Raw genomic sequence first — 22,464 nt, 5'->3', positions numbered from 1 at the left:
GTCCTTCCCCCGCTTGCCACCGCTTAAGAAGCAGGGAGTTTCTCATAAGGCACCCCATGATAGTGGTGATTGCGCCCCAGAGAAGTAAAAATCCACTGGACAACAGGTGGGCTGAGTAACTATACCAGTATGCTAATACAGAGATTAGTATTCTCTTAGAGAGCAAAACAGACTATTGCAGGAGCAAGTGCGGAATCACGCAAACAACTTGTTCAGGTTAAGGCACAACTAACCAAAAACCAAGGCAGGCGCTGGAAACACCTCCAGTAGCAAACTTATTACCTACAAAAAAGAAGAGGGCTAAAAAACTAAAGTGGGAGAAAATCAAGGAGCGAAAATTCAAGCGCTTGAAGCGGAAACAAAGTCATTACAAGGTATGCTTCAAGCTTAACTGGAACAGATGAAACAAGTAGGCGGGGCTATTGAGCAAATTAAGATTGAATTCGCCAGCAGGGACCGACAGATAGAATGGTTACGCTCGCTCTGCGCCCTTGCAATAATACGATTTGGCAGTGAAACTGTGGGATTTCTCACGCAAACGTGCAGTTTTACAATCTTTTCTTGTCAACGCCGATGGACCGGAGGTTATTGCGATCCAGGAGTATGGAAAACCTTTTGCCGGGTCTGGTAATGATACCCAAGTTACGACCTTTGTAAATAAAAACATTATGACATTGAAGCACGAAACAGGAAATTCGCAGATTGATCATGTTTTGGTTAAACACGTGCCTCGCAAGAGAAAATGCAAGTCTTTTTATCCTCATTGTACAGTTCCCCTAAGGAGCGCAAAATCAACTTTGGGGAGTTTTTCACGAAAACAAAGGTTATTTCAGCAAACGGTCTACTGTTGATATTGGGCGACTTTATTGCGCATCATACGGCATCGGGTTATAAATTCACCCAGGTTAATGGCAGAAATTTGTGGAACGAAATTCAACAACATGAGCTGATTCTTATTACGGGCACAATGCAGCCAACGAGGAAAGGAACTGGAGTATCTCAAGACATGACGCAGGATCTTACCCTGGTAATTAGTGCCACCTCTGCCACGTTGTGCAATACCGGGGAAGACCTAGGTCGTGATCATTGAATTTTAGAGATAATAGCCAACAATGGCCCGCTGGTAATCAATAACAGAAAAGTTTATACTACAAATTGGGTGGCTTAAATCAGGTTGGAAGAGAACCCGATAAATGATATTGACGATTGGAGTCAAGGGGTAAACCAGTCGGTTCAGGACGCTACCGAAGAGATTAATGCTGATGATGTGGAAGTAGTTGATAGACATCTCGTAAGCATGTAGAAGGAAAAGAAAGACTTACAGCGGAAAATTAGTCAGAAAAAAACAGACAGGAATCTCTGAAAGGAAGTTGCTGCACTGAACAAAGATATTGAAAATTATTCATCAGAACTCCCCAAGCAAAAAAGTGGTAGCATCTGTGATAAGATGGATAGAAAGATTAGCCATGCTAGAACAAGGCAGTTACTACGAAATCTGTTAGACCTAGAGAAATTCAGGTCGGAGGCCCGACAGCAACTTCAAAAGCTTGTGTATAAGTATAAAGATCAGACGACGGAATTAATAATGGAGGTCAAGGATGCCTACCTCAGCTGCTATTTCAGCGCTATCTCAAAAGCTTCCTGACAGCGCTGGCTCAAAAAACCCGGGTCTAGACAGCCCCATCACGGTTGGAGAAGTCAGGGCTGGGATTAACCAATTTAAAACAAAAGCGACTGCCGGTCCGGACGAAATAAACAACAGAATGCGCTGATATCTTTACGAAGGCTCCGTTCGTGAACTTGCAGCGTATATGCTGGGACAAGGGGAGATACCGCAAGCTTTAAAAACGGCCAATGTGGTCTTTATTCCAAAGCCGGGGAAAAGGCTCATTTTTGAACAACTTAGACCCATTTCCATCACATCCTGCGTAGGAAAATTTATGTAGCACGTCATCGAAACAAGACTGAAGTTTCATGGAAGATGAAAATCTGCACCCTGATACAATGATAGGCTTCTGATCCCACCTATTGACATGCTGTATTATGCTACAGCTGAAAGAGGAGATAATAGACAAAAAGTCTGTTGACACCAAAGTACTCGTGGGTCTGGACGTCTCCAAGGCATTTGACAATGTCAAACATGAAATTTGGAAATAAATGAGTGCGCAAGGTAGAAATAAAAGCATTTGACAGGAAAGACGCTCAACTTACAATTAACCTTTATAATAAACCATTCCTTTCACAAGAACACAAACGCGCCGGCGCAACCAACTATCACTTCAAGGTGCCACATCCCCCTCCCTCAAAAGAAAAGAAAAGAAGGTATACGTCTATCTACTTAAACAGCTCAATAAAGACACCTCTTTTTGACTTATTGCTGTCGAAGGAACACTGATACACGTGCTTGCATTCCACCTAATCTGTTCTGCTTTCATTATTTCTCTGGTCAATCTGTGTTCGATTTGCCCAGAATTCTCGTGCTGCCAAACCGCGGATTGCACCCACAATTCCTGCAGTGCATTTACAAGTGCGTGCCACAAGCGAGAACCTTCAAGGACGTCACAGTTTCTCGGAGTCGACCATTTAAACAACGACCCGTCTGGCCACTGTACACTTTTCCGCAGCTCAAGCGTATTATGTACACAACCCCTGAAGTACACATTACAAACAGCGTGGCATGTTTTTAATGCAACCACTCTTGTTCACCCTTCCACGATTTCCTACCATGCGACACAGTTTTACCAGTTTGCAGGGAGCCGTGAGAACAATGCGTACTCCGTGCTTGCGCCTAATCTTCATCAAAGAGTGCGAAATCTTGAGCACATAGAGCATAGCTACAACCGTTTTTGTTGGCCTTGTTTCCACCGTGTTGGTAGTACTTAACCTTTTTAACTTCTTTACATGGTGTTGCCTACTGCCACAAGCAAGCTGTCCGGGTACACCGAACTGAGTAGGTGTCTTACTTGATTCCGGAAACTGTGTTCCACTTTACGTGGACATGATTTGCTGAGTGATGAACTAAGGCAGGAATTAGCTATCGCCCTTTTCACTAACTTGCTGTGAGAAGAGTCAAAGGTTAAAAGGCCCTTCTTTTACCACGGCGAAAACTCCCAACCAACGTTACCAACTGCATTAAAATCAATGTTAAGGTCTAAAAACTGCAAAGCCTCTCTAGCTGGTTGTTAGTGTGTTGAAATACAATCTATCAATCATGGAGCCTTACTTAAGAACCTAAGTGCGCTAAACATATTTGCCAAGACCTACAACTACGAGAGGGACTTTTTCTCAAATCGCACAGCCACTTCAGCATGGCAGGGCAGTCACTCAAAAACATTAAATTGAGGAATATAGGGACACCGCAAGGGTCTGTACTTTCTTCGACTATTTTATTTATAGCTAGGATTGGACTTCCTGAGACGTTGGAAGGAATCGAAAACTTACGTCACACACTATACGCAGACGATGTGACGCTGTGGATAAACAGGAATAGTGACGCACATATTGAAAGCACACTTCAGGCGGCTATAGATACAATCGAACCATATCTCGAACTACTATGGTTGAAATGCTCGGCTAAAAAAAATCAGAAGCACTTTTTCTACCATCGCGAAAAAGGAAAACAATTCCTTCGGAAGAGGTTGTGACATCGCTTTACGAGTGAATTGCAATGCTATTCCAACCATAGACAGCAATAGAATTCTAGGGATGCGCATACAACGAAATGAAAAAAATATACTGAAACTGTCCGGAGACTCGAAGCTAGTGCGAACCAGACGTGCCACCTGCTTAAGCGCATTTCTAACAAGAATGCGGGGATGAAGGAAGCCAGTCTTTAAAGGTTGGTTCAAGCTTTCGTGATAAGCCAAGTAGTATACGTTGCCCCTTATCTTAAATTGTATAGAGCAGAGAAAGAAAAATTGAAGTCATTACAAGGAAAGGCATCAAAACTGCCCTGCCGCGATGATCTAGTGGCTAAGGTACTCGGCTACTGACCCGCAGGGCGCGGGATCGAATCCCGGCTGTGGCGGCTGCAATTCCGATAGAGGCGTAAATGTTGTAGGCCCATGTGCTCAGATTTGGGTGCACGTTAAAGAACCTCAGGTGGTCAAAATTTCCGGAACCCTCGACTATGGCGTCTCTCATAATCAAATGAAGGTTTTGGGACGTTAAACCCCACATATCTATCTACCTAAGACATCAAAACTGTGTAAGGGCTTCCCCCGAATACCTCTACAGGTAAACTTCAGGTGGGCGTCTTCAACATTTTTGATGAGCTAATAGAAGCCGCCATGATGTCACACCACCCAAGGCTTTTGAGAAGTAGAACCTGAAGGAAAATTATGAAGCACTTGTGGTTCGAGCCCACGGATCGTTTCAGGCAGACAGGTAACACACCTAAATAAACTAGGACGAGACTAAAAATTACACCACGGCCGAAAAAGCATGCATCCGGTGTTCCACGAAGGCAGACGCAAAGCTCGAGCTGTAGCCCTCCAGCCAAAACTTGAAAGTTTATCTGGCGTGCTTTACACGAATGCTGCATAATAAGAAAGAAGGGGAGCCTACATAGCGGTAGTGGTTCGCAAGAGCGGGGAGCTGGTCTCGTGTTACAGCTTTTAGAACACAACCACCAGAGACGCAGAAGAACTGGGGAATGCGTCGGCAATAGCACAAAAAGTCTAACTAGTATTGTTAGCGACTCTAAGTAAGCCATTAAAAACTACGATATGGGTAGGATCTCTGCTTCAGCCAACAAAATTTTGAGACAAGGACCAGCACCCACGGAGCGAATCTCACTGGTATGGTCCCCGGCCCATCAAGGGCTGAAGGGAAAGGAGAGGGCGCACGCTATCACCCGGGGGCTCAATTCCCGGTCGATTGACACTGACCCGCTGTCTTCACTCGAGCAGCCCCTCTGCACAAGAGATGAACTACGGACGTTTCAAGAAATCACCTCACACTCTAAATTCCACCATAAAATTTATTCAGAAGAAGGTAAACAGCTGAATAAAAAAAGGAAGTTATGGGGTGATACTTGCAAACCGGGGTGTTTCCAAACCCTTACCTGTACAGTAAATGGCACCCGGAAGTGTTTACCTCCAGATGTGTGCACTGCAACAACACTGCAAGTTTAGAGCACATGGTATGAACCTGCCCACCTTACAATGATCCAAGTAGAAAGTTATGATTCTGGGAGGCGTTATTACACATCCACGACGCCCAAGAACAGCGTCAATTTATCGTTCTCACCCTGCCCACCGCCGAGTCCCAAAGAATTCCAGCCAATGGCTAGCGGGATGATCGGGGGCACAGGCCCCCGTCATTCTAGACGGGTTCAAATAAACATTATTCCTCTTTATCTCGGTGAGCTGTGCCACCATCTTCAATCGAACGCGACGACATGGTGTCTACTTGTGCTCCAGATAGATAACTGTAGCAACGCGCGCTCGATGCGCTCCTTTTCTTTCGCTATATCAAGTTCCTTCTGTAGGGAGTATTTTCCCGTCTTAAAAAAATTCTCGGTAGGTGCGGCGACGCGATCCCAGAGACGGTCTAGTCTCAAGCAAGGATATCGCTTGCCACGCCGAGTTCACAATGCTAGGCTACTCGGCGCACTTCTTGAATAAATTCCACCGCTGACTGGCCTGGTCCCTGACGTAGGGCTTTGAAGTGGGCGCACAGACACGCCGCGTCCATTGAGGACCAAAGAATTCATTAAGCAGCGCATGAGCTGCGTCATACACATTTAGCGTCGTCTCCTGAGTTGGCCGGTCGGCTCCAGGCTGCTGCTCATCTTCGGCGGCACGCTGGTAGGCGTTGAGTTCCTCGACGCCAAAGACGTTCAGGAGAACCTTCTTGTGCTCTGGCGTGGTGTCTCTGGCAGCGGCATCGATGTAGGCCTGTAGCACAGCTCCACTGTCTCCGTGAAATCAGCGGTACACCGGGGCACTGAAGAAACGGAGGTGGAGGGATAGCCGCATTCATGATTGCCGAAGAGAGCGTCGAGAAGGAATGATGATAGTTGTAGCGCGAGAAGAAAACGACGACACAGGGACAAGAAGAACACGAAAGACACGAGCGCTCGTGTTTTTTGTGTCCTTCTTGTCTCTGTGTCGTCGTTTTGTTCTCGCGCTATAACTATCGTCATGCCATACCAACTAGCCCAAGCTGCCACACATCGGGAAGGAAGTTTAGAAAAGACGCGCACGTCAGTGGGCGTATCTGAACTGACACGAAAAGTGAAAAAAAGTAGAAATCAAAGTAGGAAATGTAGTATTGGTGAGATAGCTTCCACGGCTGCTGAGTCACGAGCACGAGGAAAAAGGCTGGATGCCCACCTTATTGCATGGTGCTCATAGATTGAATATTTTTGTCGCCAAAATTTGGTATCATGCGTCGGACGCGACGCGCAGAAAACACAGGGCGCGGCACCGAAGCGCCGGCCGTCAAGAAGTATGCAGCAGCCGGTAGCCCAGCAGGAACTTCTTTATATGTCCCAAGCATCGCTATATAAACATATGTGCAACGCCCTGTAGCGGGCCAAACAACAGGTTTCCAAAACGGAATCAAAATCGCGATACCACAGATATTATTTGAACCTGGGGCATCTGCGTGGCCGTGTGTACTCGCAGAGCCACGTTACTTCCTGAAACTCCTTGGCTGTACAAGTGTCTTGTCGGGCAAGAAACCACGTCAAGATATACTGGGTGTTCCAGGTTAAGTTTAATGATTTTCTTAAAGTTCAGCCCGTTGAAGAACCAGATATTCACCTCTACAGACAAATTATGTATCTAGAAAGACTAAAAGTGATAAAATAATTAGCACTTCCAGTGTCTTAAATAAGTAAGATTTTACAACTACCTTTTCAGCAAGCAGGCATATTTTTATTTAAAAGATGAAGACAGTCGTGGTTTTACACAGCTCCACTCGGAAGAATTCTTTCAGCATTTCTGTGCTCCGAGGTATACCGGGGTAAAGTTTAATCGTGCTTTGCATCAGTACGCATACAAACCAATCAGTGTTGGCGCGAAATTCCTCCCAATGAGCCGCGGCAGTTGTGTGCGTCTTTTAATCTGACAACGGATCGACGGCGAAGGCAGTGATGATAACAGTTGGTCTTTTACTAACGGCTGGAGATAGGAAGCAATGACTGTTCGTCACATCGGGGATGAACGTTGCGCCGATCTTTAGCGCCTCGCATGCGTAAAAATGCGCTGCATAATTAAATTTTGCCACGGGATATCTCAGAGCACAGACATGGTAGAAAGTGTCTTCCAAGTGTGACTGTGTAGATGCGTGCTTGCCTCCAACTTTTCAATAAAAATATGCCCGCTTGCTGCAGCCACTGAAAAGGTCATTACTAAATCTTAGTTAATGAGGCCACTGACAGACAGAATTATTGTCTCGCTTGGTGTCCCCCTGGATACATCTCCTGTCTGGAATGAAAGTTTTCATGTTCTTGCGAATGTAGAATTAAAAAAATCATATAACTTCACTTTGAAAAACAGGTAGCATGGTACAGTTGTCACGAAATACCAATTTTGTAAGAAATGGGCCGTTCCATGCTTCTAATTCATTTTAAAAAGTCTCAGCTATAATTCTTCACGGTAATCAGCCACAGAACAAAGTGCGCTTTGTGCCTTGCATAAGGGTTACGGGTACCTAGCTGATCCGTAAAATAACGAACATTGGTGCAATTCTGCTCCCCTATTTCCTGAAAGCGACGGCGGTCAATGTCCTAGTGGGTATCTGGCATATTACTTCATATTAGTTGAAATGGCAACTTTTATGCAGTACCAAAGTTATAAAACACAGCTTTATGCATGGTTACAGTTGTGTCGATGGTGACTTGCCTTGTGGTAAAAAGCTTTATCATTCAACGCTATTCCTTAAGGGTCTATATCTTGACTAATTATTTTTTTCCAATATTAGTTGCTGTGACTGCAGTTACAGCATTCTGTATTTAGTAATACACATTTTGCATGTATAGGTGTTTGCATATCGTATATGTTGTCTCGCTTACTGCTAGTTCATATGGGGTCTGTGCCACAGTATTATTATTGACAATATTGTTATCTTACTATTATTCCTAACTTCTTCGCCAGTGCCCTTCTTTTCTCAGTTAAGCATTTATGGTATTAGGGGTGCTTTACATTCCTTATAACCATCACATTAGTATATTGAACTTTGTTAAGAGTGCCCCCCTGCCCGTTCAAGTACAAACGCCTATGCTAATGGCGTAAGAAAAAACATGTTTTTGAAAATTTTGAGGTGAATTCACAAGTACACTACTCTTCACGTTTTCTATGCGCATTTGTCGTTGACATTTCATAAGTGGTCAAACTTTTCTGAGTCCTGCGCACGCCACTTTCTTGTAACGCGATGAAACTAATGATTTCAGAATAATTCATTGCGAAATTATCACTCCTGCATGCCTTTACAAAAAATAAGAGCATACATTATTTTCAATTTGGCGTATATTTGGCCAACTGTTTTTTGTCATTCGGAAAAATATTCACTGTGCTATAAAATTCACGTGCTTTTTATGCTACGCTACAAATCTGGAAGTCTCACGGCGTTAACGTGACGTGAGAACACAAAGCAGTGCATTAGAATACCGAGAAATTCTTGTTTTATTATGCCGGCAGTGTGTCATTCTGAATGTGATTCAAGAAGGCTGCTAAGCCATCACATCGACAGCGGTTGGTACAGCACCTGGCGAAATGGGTACATATGAATAAATCAAGTAAATGTAGTCAGTTGTAGTTTGACAATGTTGAGCTGTTTTTACACGTATACAGTTCGGGTAGTCATTCTTGCCGTGAGGGTGGCAAGTAAACCTTCTGTGTGAGTGCGCTTCTTTGCCTTCGGAGTTGCATTTCGCTTTGTACAAATAACTTTTACATTACTCAAGACCAACTAGCCCGCCTTTCAGCTCGATCTCCTTAGTCCAGAAAACAGTGGTTCTCGGCTATTTTCTCTGTCCGCAATAGATAAAATAGTGAGACGTTTGAAACATGGGCTTCCCAATATACTCGAGTACACTGTGTTATTCCTCACTTTGTTCCAAGCCGCCGTGATCGCCTCAAGCAATTGTTCTTGATAATCAAAGTGAAGCTGTCTAACAGTGGGAACCTCCCTCAGATTCCCCACTGCAGACCGACTAAACATTCAAAACATCTGCACATTTATCGACTCCTAGCAAATCGAATAAAGAGCATCAGTGATACTATTCTTTTCTGGTGAAATAAAATGAATTTTCTGAAAAAGGAACAGTGTTTGATATTGATGTGCATTCAGGCCTGCAAATTTTATAAATCTTGTGTAGTCGTTACAGCCAGAATTTCTGGTCGGTATGTGCTAACACTCACTTAATCTGGACAACACTGAGTGATATAGCAACTGTGCTCCTGCGCAGTTCAGTTTCGCATCACAATCGCCTCTAGAGGTCACTTTTTTGAAATCCCGTAGCTTCAAATCTAGGACCTGAATCCTTTAAAATAACACATTTTAAATAACCGCCTTACAGCACTACTGAAAAGGTAACATTTGAAATTGCCGCATTACTGCCTCGGGAGCTGTCTTAAGCCATCCAAAGATATTGGCGGCTTCAGAAGTAGTTGTGCAAGCACTGAACAACTATTAATTTCTGTAATTTTTGGCAGATTTCCTATAGGTACACATTTCTTGAAAACACCCAGCATGTCTAAGTGTTTAGAAGATTTGCTTGTTGGGCGACTTGGTACATAGTTAGTAACAAAATGTCTACGTGTGTGCCGAAGAGGTCAGGGAGCCCTGCTCCCCCACCCTCTCAATATAGATATGTTACATCACTGTCTGCGATAGAGCTGGTAGCATGTTGAAATCTGAAGTAACATTAATGAGGCTGGGAAGGAGGTTCCAGCTTCTGTGGCTGCTGGTGCCTATGGTATTGGTAGACTACCTGGGCGTACAGACTCTATGCATCAACCGGTGTATCACAGTAGTTTTAGCACACGAAACAAACAAGGACCGAAAAGAACGAATCACATCCGTGACGCATGTGCAGCTTTCAACTGAAGAACTCCAAACAAAATATTGCCCACACTCACACAACTTTGCCATCATGCCGATGAAACAGATCATACGCAAGGTTCTGTTTAGTGTGGCGTAAGTCCGTTGCCACATTTATTGTAGGCAGAGGGCCGCCAAATTTGGCCGATATATTTGCTCTGTAGCCGTGCCTTTACCGTGAGGGTCCGTGGCTGCGCGACGTCGGCCTTGAGTAAACGGGATGACGCGTCGAAGATTTCGAGGCGAGTGCGCCGCTGTGCAATTAAGAGGTCAGACTCGATCATCTCTCGGAAGTTCGGAATGCAGGAGCAACAACGGGTTCGATTACATGCTCTAGGGGAACAGAATTTGTGTGCCGCATTTCAATACATCGGACTCGTGTCACCGAAGCACGGAATATTTCCGTAGCTCTGCTAACCTAGTCGACAACGCATAACGACGTGTTGTCTCGCTGAGAGCGCCGCTCTGAAATTAGGTAATCGGACTCGACCGTGTCACACACTTATGGAGTCAATGCGCAACGACGCGCATGAGTACACGCTCAAAGGGAACTGAATTTGTGCGCCGTGTTTCAATACATCAGACTCAGGTCACCGTTGCACAGAATTCGCCGAGCAGGCTGCTTTATCACCACTGCTTGAGTGAAGCGTGACTCACGCGTCCAGCCTTGGCACTTTTAGTCATTATTGTTAAGCTAGTCCTAACGTTATGTATTATGCTGACACAGCGAGCGGAAACACCATAGCATCATCATCGTCGCGCAAGGTCGATGCACCACGATCAGCTCTGTTGTGTAGAGAGACTCCCTACTTCTGAGACACGATCGGACACAATCAGAAAGAGGTAGCGCGCCGCCTGCTGCAACTCTCTTCAGTTTCCGCAGAAAGCGCTTTATTGTGCGTGTTTTCGCATTATATATATTTTCCTTATGAACCAACACAATTGTATATAGGAAGTCATCTTTTACCAGTGACCATATTTTGTTATATTTGCTTCATATTACAGCAGTAGACATTTTTATCAAACGCAGTGTTATCATTTCTCAACCTGATAGCAGGTAACGAGGTGTGGCACATGTCGGTCCCAATTCATCTCGGTGCAGCGTAGTGCACCATTACTTCACTACATCCGCAGGTACATTCGCAGAAAATTTGAATAAGTGACAACGTGCAAAAAGTGCATAGCATCTGTTACAACAACCCCTGGGGCAGCCACACTCAAACGAAACGAAAGTGCACTCTCTCAGATGATGTGTTTTTGAGAAGGCTGCTAACATCATCCCTTACGCAGCCTTCTTTTTACATAAAAGCAATGTAGAAAGCTTTCTAGAGGCATTTTACCAAAACTCTATGAATGCTGAGCTCTTTTGGATTCTGCTGAAAAAGTTGGAGTGGTTGCCACTGCATCTTTGGGTTATACCACAGATGGAGAAAACGTGAAGGCTAGAATATTATTGTTTTATATTGTGAAGAGAATTTCTTTTCTTTTTTTTTTGCAAGAAAGCCAGTCAGGAGCGTTCTGAAAAGGTGCAAAATGTGAGAAAGAAAGTGAAGTTGCTGTTACATTTCACACTAGGCTCTCGTTCGGCAGCCGTCGCGATGACTTGTCTGTTAAACAGTGTAAAGCATGAATACTGTGTTTTAGAGAACGTCTTTTTTGTAAGTAGTAGTAAATATGAGTACTGTTATTCTAGAGAATCCTTGTATTTCAGTACTTGACCAAGTTTGAGGCTTTCCGAGGCGTTTAGGGCTGTTTTCTGTCTAGGCAAAAGGGCTCGAGTTGAAATCGTAGTGGTATACATAAAAAGTACGCTCAAATGCTCATTAACCTACAAACTTACATAACTTTACATGCCTTGAGGTTAAACGTAATGCAGACAGCTGAAATATGGGCAGTACATTGATTTTCAGCCAACTTGCAATGGGCAACGCATCAGGATCAATCTTATACAAGCGACCTCGTGCCTATATACATAAACAGTCCACAAATGTGACGGGAGAATGTCGACTAGAAGCGCGATAAATAGTTACGTTTCACAACAAAAATGGAATCAATAATATGCGCAGCACAAATGAGAAATGTTGATATGTCACTTTAAAATCCGCAGAACGTTACGAAGTGATAGTAAATGATGCCGTACATGACTTCCGTGTCACGATTATCATGTTTGGATCTGTCATTTACCTCCTTGATCTATTCACTTCACGTGATACAAAGTTTAGTATATGTGGAGCTAGCGAAACGGCCGCGAGCATGCTATGAGCGGGGTATGTTTTCAGGTTCTTACATGACACGCATATTAAGATTATCATGTTTGCACCAGTTAAATATTTTGTCATTGATTGACGTCACGTAACACCAAATTTGGTATATGTGGAACTAGAAAAATGGCCGCGAGCGCATCATGAAGGTAGCATTGACGCACGCGCACGCTGGGCACAGCGACGCAACGTCAGCAAAACGCGAGCAGTCATTAGTGTGACGCCAGGCGCGACCAGCGTCTGTTGGCGTGATCCTGACGGCAACCGGTGCGAAATGTGACATGCTGCATTTCGCGCCGATGCGTTAGCCAGAAAACTCTGCGTCTCTCTCTTTTCGCGTTGGCGGGATGCCGGACGCGATGAAACGTGGATGCGTCCAAGCAACGCAGCGTGGCGGGCGCCTTTGATGAATGGATGAATGGATGAATGTATCCAGCTGTGCCCCTAAGTTCGGGTGGTGCCTCACGCCACCTAGCCATATAGTCGAGTACTATCACTCTGTGTTTAGGTATTGAATTTCACTCGCGCCTCGATTGTAGCCACCAATCTGCTAGCCTCATGCTAGTTATTTCTACCTGTTTAAAGTCTACTTTGCCATCACTGTCCCTAAACCCTAACACTTTGAAAAACTGCGCGCCATTATCTTCGACACTAGGTTGGAGCCCTCTACAGAACTTCATCAAATGTTCAGCCGTTTCCTCCTCCTCTCCACATGCACTGCATACCGTGTCTGTGCATTCGTATTTTGCTCGGTACGTCTTGATCCGCAAAACACCCGTTATTGTCTCGAAGAGCAGAGTAATAACCCGAGAATTATCGTGGCAATACTGATTGTTCGCCTAGTTGGTACTTGCTTACTGACATGCTTTGGCTGCAAAATAACCCACACAGAATAACACTTTGTGCGTGTTATTTTGCGGCCAAAGCATGTCAGTAAGCAATTATCGTAGGTCTTTTCCCTTGCAATTTACTCCTTAAAAGTTTGGTACACTCCAAGGCAAAAGGGTGTGTGGTTCGTCCATTTGAGGACTAATGAGGCTGCCACGAGCAATAATCTCTTAAGGACTAACAACCCCGGGTCTAACAGTTAGTACACACGGACGAGCTCAAGGGACTGACATTTAGTCCTCACAATTACATCTTAGTACCTTAGTGAGAGACCGTTAAACCCACAAATAACCTCAAAGGACTAACGTTTAGTCCTCACATTTGCACTTTATAGAGCAACTGTTAATTCTCACATTTACACCTTACCGGGCAAGCGTCAGTCCTCACAGTTGCACCTTGCCGGATGAACGGTTAATCCACTCAAATACTCCAATTGGATGAACTTTTTGTCCCCTGTGCAAACATTGTTTTTATTTATTTTCCGCCAGGCCTAATACTTTTCTCGCCTGTTTTTCTGCGCAATGAGCAACAAATTGCACAGAAAAAAAACATGCGAAAAAATAGTTAGCCACCTACGTGTAACTGCTTTCGTAGTCACGGCAACAACGAAAGACAAAAGTGAGGCATGGAAATCTTTTATTTTTCTACATACACATGAAGTTTCTCCATTGTTTTGAGTGAATTCATGGTGAAGTTTACAAGTCCAGTCTCGTTATAACATGTTGTTCACTCCTTGTGCAGCTCCTCCGACGGAAACGATAGATGACAGGCATTGCTGATGCCAGCGCACGCAGCCTTCTGGCTGTGGTGTTCCCAAAGCTGCACGTACAATAATATAGTAAAAATAGTTAGGGACACGTAACAGAAGATGAAGATGCACGCATATGACAAGTACGTGCACGTTAATATAAAAACAAGCGTTAGATTATGACACACAAACAACTTTACCTTCACATCTCGCACAGTCCTTCTGAAGCTGCTCTGACGAAAGAGATGGATGACAGGCATTGCAGACGCCAGCGCACACAGTCTTCAGCACGGTGTGTGCGCATGGCTGCACAATAAGTATGCAAAATAGTGAGTCACACGTGACAGAGGATGAATACAAATGCATATGAGAAATACGTGCAAGATGAAATGAAAACATACGCGAGATATGACATGCTAATAATTTCACTGCGATGTGTGATGTCACACATCGTCAAACACTCATTTCGATCCCCGTAGCGCAACAGCTTAGGAGCGGCGACCGCAGCCACCACTCCGCGAACCACGGTGCCGATAACAAGTCGGCGAGTCCTAAACGAGCGACGTCGTTCAGCTCGAGCAAGCGAACGCGAGACCCAACACAGCGCTGCACGCGGAGTGTTTGCCGCCAGCGAACTACGAACAGGAGAGCGAGCGTACGCTTGGCCACCGCCACGAACAGCGCCGACCTGGTTTGGAGCTAGCGCCGAAGAAATTGACGGTAATTCACCCTTCTTTCACAAACTCGAGTGAGTGCAGCGCGCAAACATGAGTCTGCCGCTGCGGCCAATGGACTGCGCCGAGCTGCTTGCGACCACTTGCGACCGACTGACGGGAAAGCCAACTGTAATTGTGACCAATATTCAGTAAGTTCCGACGCTAGCGAAAGCCCCGCGAGCACATGCTGGTGCACTTAAAGCGCGTGACATACTACAACCAAGCTCGTTACGAGAACCCGCAACGTGTTTTCAACGACTCCTAACACAGCGATGAGGTCTCAGCCCCATATCGTCAGCCCGGAGCTCATCACGGCGGCGAAGACAGGCGAGCACTCGATGAGCGACCGTACGGAAGGCCGACGGCTATTGCGGCCAATTTCCAGGTGGTCGCAAAGCGCAGGCGAACTGCAGACGCCGAAGCTGACCTTCGCGATGCATTTAGTGCGTGCGATATACAACACGACTGAGCCCGTTGCCGGCAAGCGCAATCCCTATCGCGCACGCGACAAGTAGAGTAGAATAAATAATGATAACCTACTTGCCTTAGAATTCAGCGCTGTTTTCTGTCCTGAGTCGGACTGAAGTATATATCCGATGGGCCTGATGTCTTCTCGGCCGCCATATGGGCCTTCTCAACTGTCGCTGTCGTATGTTGGTCGTGACTATCTTGAAGCCAGAGATATACAGCGCGGCGTGGTGACGTGTCGAGACTTGCTCGAGACTTCATGGATGCAGCGAAACGCAAAATCAGCAGCCCACGCTCATCCAAGTGTACACACAAGCACTACGTCGTAATTCTTAGATCGTCCAATCCAGGTGGCCGTGGTCGAGCACTACGAGCGCGACGCCACGCCAACCGCCGCCGGCGAAATGCGGGGAAAGAGTGAGCCAGCCGAGGTGGAGAACGAGGGCTGGTCACCTCGGCAACGCTTTTCGCACTGCCTGCAATCTCAGGGCGCCTCATCCCTTTGGAGCGTGTATGGAGACTAAGAGGTTTCGCGCGGCACGTATTCCTCTGTGGTTGCTCCTCAACGGTCTATACGTTCTTCGCGCGCACCTATTTGGCCCCGTTACTCCTTTTTCGGGTAATTTTGCCTTAGAGTGTAGGGCTCCAGTGATGATTTTGTAAGCATTCCCACCTTGCAGATGTCCCTCTCTGTTTCCTTGACCTTATTATTAACTGACGTTTCCTTTTGGCTTGGTATTCTGCTGTTGTCTAAATACTCGCTTGACAATTTTCGAGTTCGTTTACTCCAGTTTGTATTGACAATCTTCATGTACAAGAAACTGAAATCTTTTCTAGCCCAACGCTCCTCTCCCAATTTTCTTAATCGCTCCTCAAGTTCTATCTTGCTGCTAGCTTTCCTGCACTCAAACGATATCCATCCCAAGTCTCCCTGTACCCCCTGATTTCGGGTATTCCCATGTGCTCCCAAAGCAAGTCTACCTAAGCCACGTTGTTTCCAATCTTGCTTGAACTTCTGATTTCGTGCACAAGACTGCATTTCCGAACATCAAACCCACAACCGTGACACCTTTACATATCCATCTCACAACGTCATACCTATTGTAGTTCCACAGTGCCTTATTTTTACTACAGCTGCATTTTTGGAGCCCTTAGTCATTACGTATCTTTCATGTTTTCTTAGATACTCAGCCGCGTTATTTATCGATGCGCCAAAGTATTTGTATTTATCCACTATTTCTAGCGTGACTTCCTGTGTCTTATCCTGACTGCCTTTGTTAATAATGAAAATCATCATTGCCAATTTTTGCCTGCGGAACTTCAAATTTAACCCTTCTCCCTAATTACCGCAGATGTCTATCAATCCGTTCAGGTCTTCGTTATTGTCGGCTAATAATACTATACTATCTGCATACATCAATGCTGGTAATGACTGTTCAATGTTATTTGCTTGCTTGGCAAAAAAAGGCTGAATCCAAATCGACTCCCCTATAATTTGGCTTCTAGTCCCTGGAGATACAGCATAAATAACAAAGATGACAAGAGACATCCCTGTCGAAGCCCACGTTGTATCTCTAGAGGTTCAGACACCTGTTCTTCTCATTTGATAACTACCTTGTTACTTGGATAGATATCCTTTAGAAGCTTAGTTATTCCATGTTCCACATCTAGTGTGGCCAGTATTTTCACAATTCTTCTTGAATCACACTATCGTTAGCTCTTTTGATATCTAGAAACGCCAGCCACAGGCGCCTGTGTTCTTTTTCCGCTACTTCAATACACTGCATCAATGAATACAGATTGTCCTCGAACCTCCTTTGTTTACGGAACCCATTTGTAGTTCTCCCAGCACCCTCTCATGCTCCACTAATGTATGTAGTCTTTTCTTTACCATCTGCATTACCAGCCTATAAAATAAGATGTCATTGTTATAGGAACGTAGTTGTTTATATCAGTTTTGCCGCCTTTTTCTTTATAGATTATGGTCATTCTGCGGAGTTTCCACCCGTTGGGAGCTTCACCAACCATTATTGTTTTGCTTTGCTCGCTCCCTCTCCTAATGTTTGCTAAGAATTTGATTCTATTTTCTTTATTGGCATGATTGGGATGCCATTAGGGCTTATTGTACTATTGAAACCCTTTTCTCTGTCCTTTCCCACTCTCTTTGCCCAGTGGAGCCACTGAGCGAATTAGTCCATCCTCATCTGGTACGGTGCAGTCAGCACTTTCTTGATGTTTAAGTTTTTCTGCCATCATTGTTTCTATATATTCCATTGCCTAATCCCCTTCTAGTCTCACCCCTTGAACTGTAGTTATGAACCTCTGCTTCGTGCTTGTCTTATTACTCAGAGAATTGAGATGGTTCCGAAACTTTGCAGCTGTCTTTCTATCTTTTTGTTTACTTCCGCCATTCATTGGGCCCCATTTCTTCCAATATTGTCACACATTAGAAAGGATGTTTCCCTTTTGCAGGTCAAAAAGTTATCTCACTTTCTGTGGACATCAGCTTCCAGTTCACCCCTCTGTTTATCATACCTACGTTCCCTGGAGGCTTTCTGCCGTCTTCGTATGGCTCAGTTAACTTCCTTATCCCACAAGCTCTTGAGTTTTTGTCTGCTTTTCCCGGTTGATTTGACTCGTATCTTAGCAAGCTCTAACGCAAACAATCGAGTAGGATTTGTGTACGTGCACTTTTGTTTTAGTTTCATGGGTGATTATTTTCTCAATCTCTTTAGTTGCTATTTCTATTTGCCTTACTGAAGAAATATTATCTTGTGGTTGCTAGTAATGGCGCCTTTCCAATTCCATTTCTCTTCCGAAACTAAGCTTGATATGTTCGTGACCACAACCTAAGCTTCTGGACCCATATTCATCTATGTTCATCACCCTTAGCCGATCATACATCCTATGTGGCATTAGTGCATAATCTATCGTCGACTGCAGCCTTCCCACCTCCTATGTTATGTGCCTTTTACATTTCCCGGTGCTGTTGCAAATGAATAAATTAAGCTTCTCACACATATCCATTAGCATTCTGCCTGTTGAGTCAGTACATCTGCCGATATCTTCTATGTGCGCATTCATATCCTTCAATATAATTACCTCGCACTCTTCTCCTAGTTCGTGAATGTCATTTTCTATGCACTGCACCATTTATTGATTTTCCTCCTGGCTTTTGCCCCTGTCCACAAGTGTACAAAACTCAGGAGCGTCATTTGCCCTGCCACATTTTCTTTTAGCCATAAAATTTCTTCGCACTCCTGCTTGACCATTTGCCAGTCTGTACTTTTACGAATGAATGCCCCAATATCACCCCCCCCTTTCTGCTGCCTTCAGCCCTATTAAAATATTCCCATGCGTAGTCCGGATTGTTAGGAGGTTGGTCCATGTCCCTAAGATGTGTTTCTACAAAACCATATACCATCAGCCTCTCCTCCTTCAGCTTTTCTTCTATCTCTTACCACTTCAGCCTAGTCCTGCCACCCTGCATGTTGATATACCCTACGTCTGAAATGGCTCAGCTCTCGTCGCTACGTCGATTTTCGCTCCGGATTCTACGTGTCTTAGATGTTGGCGCCACTTTAGAATGATATCGGTATATACCACCTGTCAAAGAGTCCCTCTGGTTGTTTTCCTCGTCACTAGGTATCGTGCACCCCAAAGGGCCCGCGTGCCCCCCCCCCCCCCCTCAAAAAGCTACTGCGAGTCCTGCAACTCACCACCCACACCAAGACCTAGCCTCCCATCGAAGTGAATTCTCTCTCGTTGAAGACCACCCCGCTTATGCACATCTCTGTTTGTTTCCACCACCTCAAAGCCTTTCCCTGAACTCATCCATCATATCTCTTGATTTGCGTTGACAGCCGCTCTTTGCCGGTTGTCGTCACGCACAGGTACCTCCGGTATCCTGCATATCACTACCTGTACCTGAGGAGAAATTTCGCGCATGTCAACGACATCTTTCGTCATTGTGGTCACCAGTCCTGCCATAACATTACTTAAAAAATCGTTTAAACCACCTGCAATTATCACAAGTTTTCGTCCATCAGCTGTAATTTTGAGTTTTGCGCTCGCTTGCCTCACTATTGTTTCTAGCTTGCGTCCTAGAAACATCCCTTGCGCAACCCTTTTGTCACCTCTTACCCTCTCTTTCATTGCTTCTGTGCATCGATTTAAATTAGTCTCCGGCAATTATCATGTGCTGTCACTTTTCAGCTGTAGCGTCCTACACCTGGGGGTTACTTGCACCTGTGATGCCGACTGCTCTGTGCCCTCCCAGCCTCACCGCTACTTCGCTGAAGCTGGGTATTGTGATCATTGAACTGGCTGAACCTGTTTTTTCCGAACTTACTTGCTCTTTCTTTTCCGCCATTCTGGTTGCCTCTGCCTTAACGTCCTCCCCGTCGGCCGCTCCTTTGTTCACCTTCACTTGTGCTTCCTCCGTGGACTTGAGTCTTTCTCACAAAGCCCTCGTTTTCTCTTTCTCTGTCGCCAACGCAGTCTCCAGCTCGGTGATTATCATCAGCAGTTCACTTTGGGCTACCATCATTTTCTCCATTTTTCTTCGACGTCAGATTGCCTACACTTGGCGTTAGCCTCCTCTCCAAGCACGTCTGCACTATGATCCATCTCTAAACCCGACCCGCATTCTGAGCATTATGTCTTTTTGACAACAATTGCCCTTATGAATGGTCCCACGGCGTACGACGAACCCTACCCTACGGAAAAAACGAAAGTCTAAGCTCTACTACAAAAGTTTGTGTGTTCGGTGAACGTGCACCTCCCCCATGAAGTGGTAAGAGAAAAACACACAAACACACACACATACACACACAAACTAGTGAATACTTGGTTAATGGCCCCCTAAAAAGCCGTACAATAAGTGCTACAAAGATTTTTACTGCTACCTTATTAATATAAAAGCAAGCACGAAACATGCAAAACCATTTATCTGCACAGTCGATCGGGAGTGCTCAAAAAACACGTCCATCCAACGTGCCAGTCCGAACGAACGATCAGTATATGGCAGGACCGCTACCTGGCATCGCAACGCCGGCGAGCACGCGCACCGCGTCATGTCAAAATGCACTGGCGCCTAGACTGCGGCATATAGTCGTGTTCTCGCATGACACGCATCACATACATGAATATTATGTTTGCACCACTCACATACCTTCGTCATCCATTGGCGTCGCGTAATACCAAATTTGGCGTATGTGAACGCAGCGACACGGCCGCGAGAGCATCATTAGTGTTGCATGTAGTCACGTTGTTACATGGCACGCATGTTGTGGTTATTATTTTTAGATATGTCATTTACCTGTGTCGTCTGTTCGCGTCACGTAATACGAAGTTTGGTACATGTGAAGCTACAGAAAGAGCCGCGAGCGCATCATGAGCGTAGCATGTAGTCATATTGTTACATGACACGCCTCTTATGTTTGTCATGTTTGTTTCGTTTAGTCGTTTATTCGTTTATTGTTACCTCAAGGGTCCCACGAGACATTACATGAGGGGTGGGAGAAAAAAACATAACAGATTAAACAAAAAAAAGAACAGAGTGGCCTAAACATGGAAAGATTAGCGTGATGAGGACCAAAAATGGCATTAGCATACTCCAGTTTATGGCTGATGTGTGTTTTATAAGCTATTAGTTTGGTAGCAGCAGGTGCCGAAGCAAGGTTACGACTTAGGTATCCAAGTACTCGATTAGCTGAGTTAGCGATGCTAATGATGTGTAAAGTCCATGTTAGATCAGATGAGATATGAACACTTAAGTATTTGGTAGTGGCTGCTATGAGGTAGTTGTTTAGTAAGTAAGTTTAGTGATGTAGTTATTATGACGATGAACAGTCATTAGGAAAGTTTTCTTAACATTCAGTAACATTAACCAATCCCCACACCATTGCTGTACAGTGTTAAGATCTGACTGTAAAACGGAAGAATGTGAGGCATAATTTATAGGTTGATACAACACGCAATCATCGGCGAATAGTCTAATAGTAGAGTTGATGTTACGTGGCAAGCCGTTAATGCAAATTGCAAAGAGGATGAAACCTAGTACAGTACCTTGTGGAACTCCTTAGTGAATGGGAGAAAGGAGAGATTTGCAAGGGTTAGCGACAACAAACTGTCGGCGATGGATTAGAAATTAACGAATCCAGTTCAACACGGAGGGGTCTAAGTTCATACATGAACTGCAAAGGGACATGGCTATAACATATTAACGACACCCCGTCTACCGAAACTTGTCGCGGCTCAGATGAAGCTGTCCAAAGCGTGAGGCCTTGCGCCAGGGAAGAAATTAGACTGAAATCAATTGGGATCCTTTCGAAATTACAGTTACAAAGAAAAAAAGAACTTGACCATGGAGGAGAACCAAGCACTTCGGGAACTCCGACGGGATTGAAGCATTCTCATCTTGACCGCCGACAAAGGTTATTCAATGGTGGTGTTGGACAGCGGGGATTACGATCGAATGTTTCAGCTCTTTTAGAAGAGGACGCATACACGCATCTAGTAAAAGACTCAATGAAGCAAGCCCAGACACAGCTAAACAAGCTACTCGCGGAAAATTTCAGGCATTACCCAGATATTAGAACACTTTACCTGCGACTAATCTGCCGTAACGGATCCGCACCGAGTTTCTATGGACTACAAAAATTCGCAAGCCTGGCGTCCCCTCCGACCGATTGTAGACTTCAATTCCTCCCCATGCCGAGCCTGTTCAAATTTTGTACACCGAACCTTCTGCACCAAGTTTTCTACAACACATTTTCTACACCGGGGGTCCTGGCCAACAATGGACAGGACCCCCGATGTTGTTTACAAATTTCCGTGCGCCGAGTGCCCCTCTTCATATATCGGCGAGGCGAAAAACTAACCGGAACGACTGAAGCAACACGCCAACGATGTGCAGAAGTTGTACAAAGTGCGCAGCGCAGTCGCCGAACATGTGAGACGTTGGATCACCAGATAAATTTCGAAGCGACGGCCATCCTTGAAAGTGAGCCGAACTGGAGGAGAAGGTTGTTACTCGACTCGTGCACATACAGAGGGCAGCCCATAACATCAACCACTCTCTCAGAACCCTTCCCTCAGTGTATACACATGGTCTGCGCTCCACGGCAAAACTAGAGAGAGAGAGAGAGAGAGAGAGAGAGAGAGAGAGAGAGAGGGAGTCATTGTCCTCCCCGCGAGTGCTTTGAAGACGCCGCTGCTACGTAGCCTCCACAGTCACCCCTGAGGAAGGAACCAAGTCGGTTTCGAAACTTCGGGTTTCTTCAAAACTTTTGGTTGGAGTCTAAATCATCTCCCAGGCATGAAAGTT

At 45.1% G+C, this 22,464-nt stretch overlaps 2 protein-coding genes across 18 annotated transcripts in view; one reads left to right on the top strand and one right to left on the bottom strand.

The window, feature by feature from the left end:
* LOC142818109 (uncharacterized) overlaps positions 1-22,464 on the top strand; it is a 495,850-nt gene that overhangs the window by 98,476 nt on the left and 374,910 nt on the right. The window lies entirely within an intron of this gene.
* LOC119173543 (uncharacterized) overlaps positions 1-22,464 on the bottom strand; it is a 699,991-nt gene that overhangs the window by 345,636 nt on the left and 331,891 nt on the right. The window lies entirely within an intron of this gene.

Source organism: Rhipicephalus microplus, chromosome 5, assembly GCF_043290135.1.
Source record: "Rhipicephalus microplus isolate Deutch F79 chromosome 5, USDA_Rmic, whole genome shotgun sequence".
Lineage (NCBI taxonomy): Eukaryota > Metazoa > Arthropoda > Arachnida > Ixodida > Ixodidae > Rhipicephalus > Rhipicephalus microplus.
The sequence above is the reverse complement of the archived record's forward strand: the minus strand, read 5'-3'. Positions and strand labels throughout refer to the sequence as shown.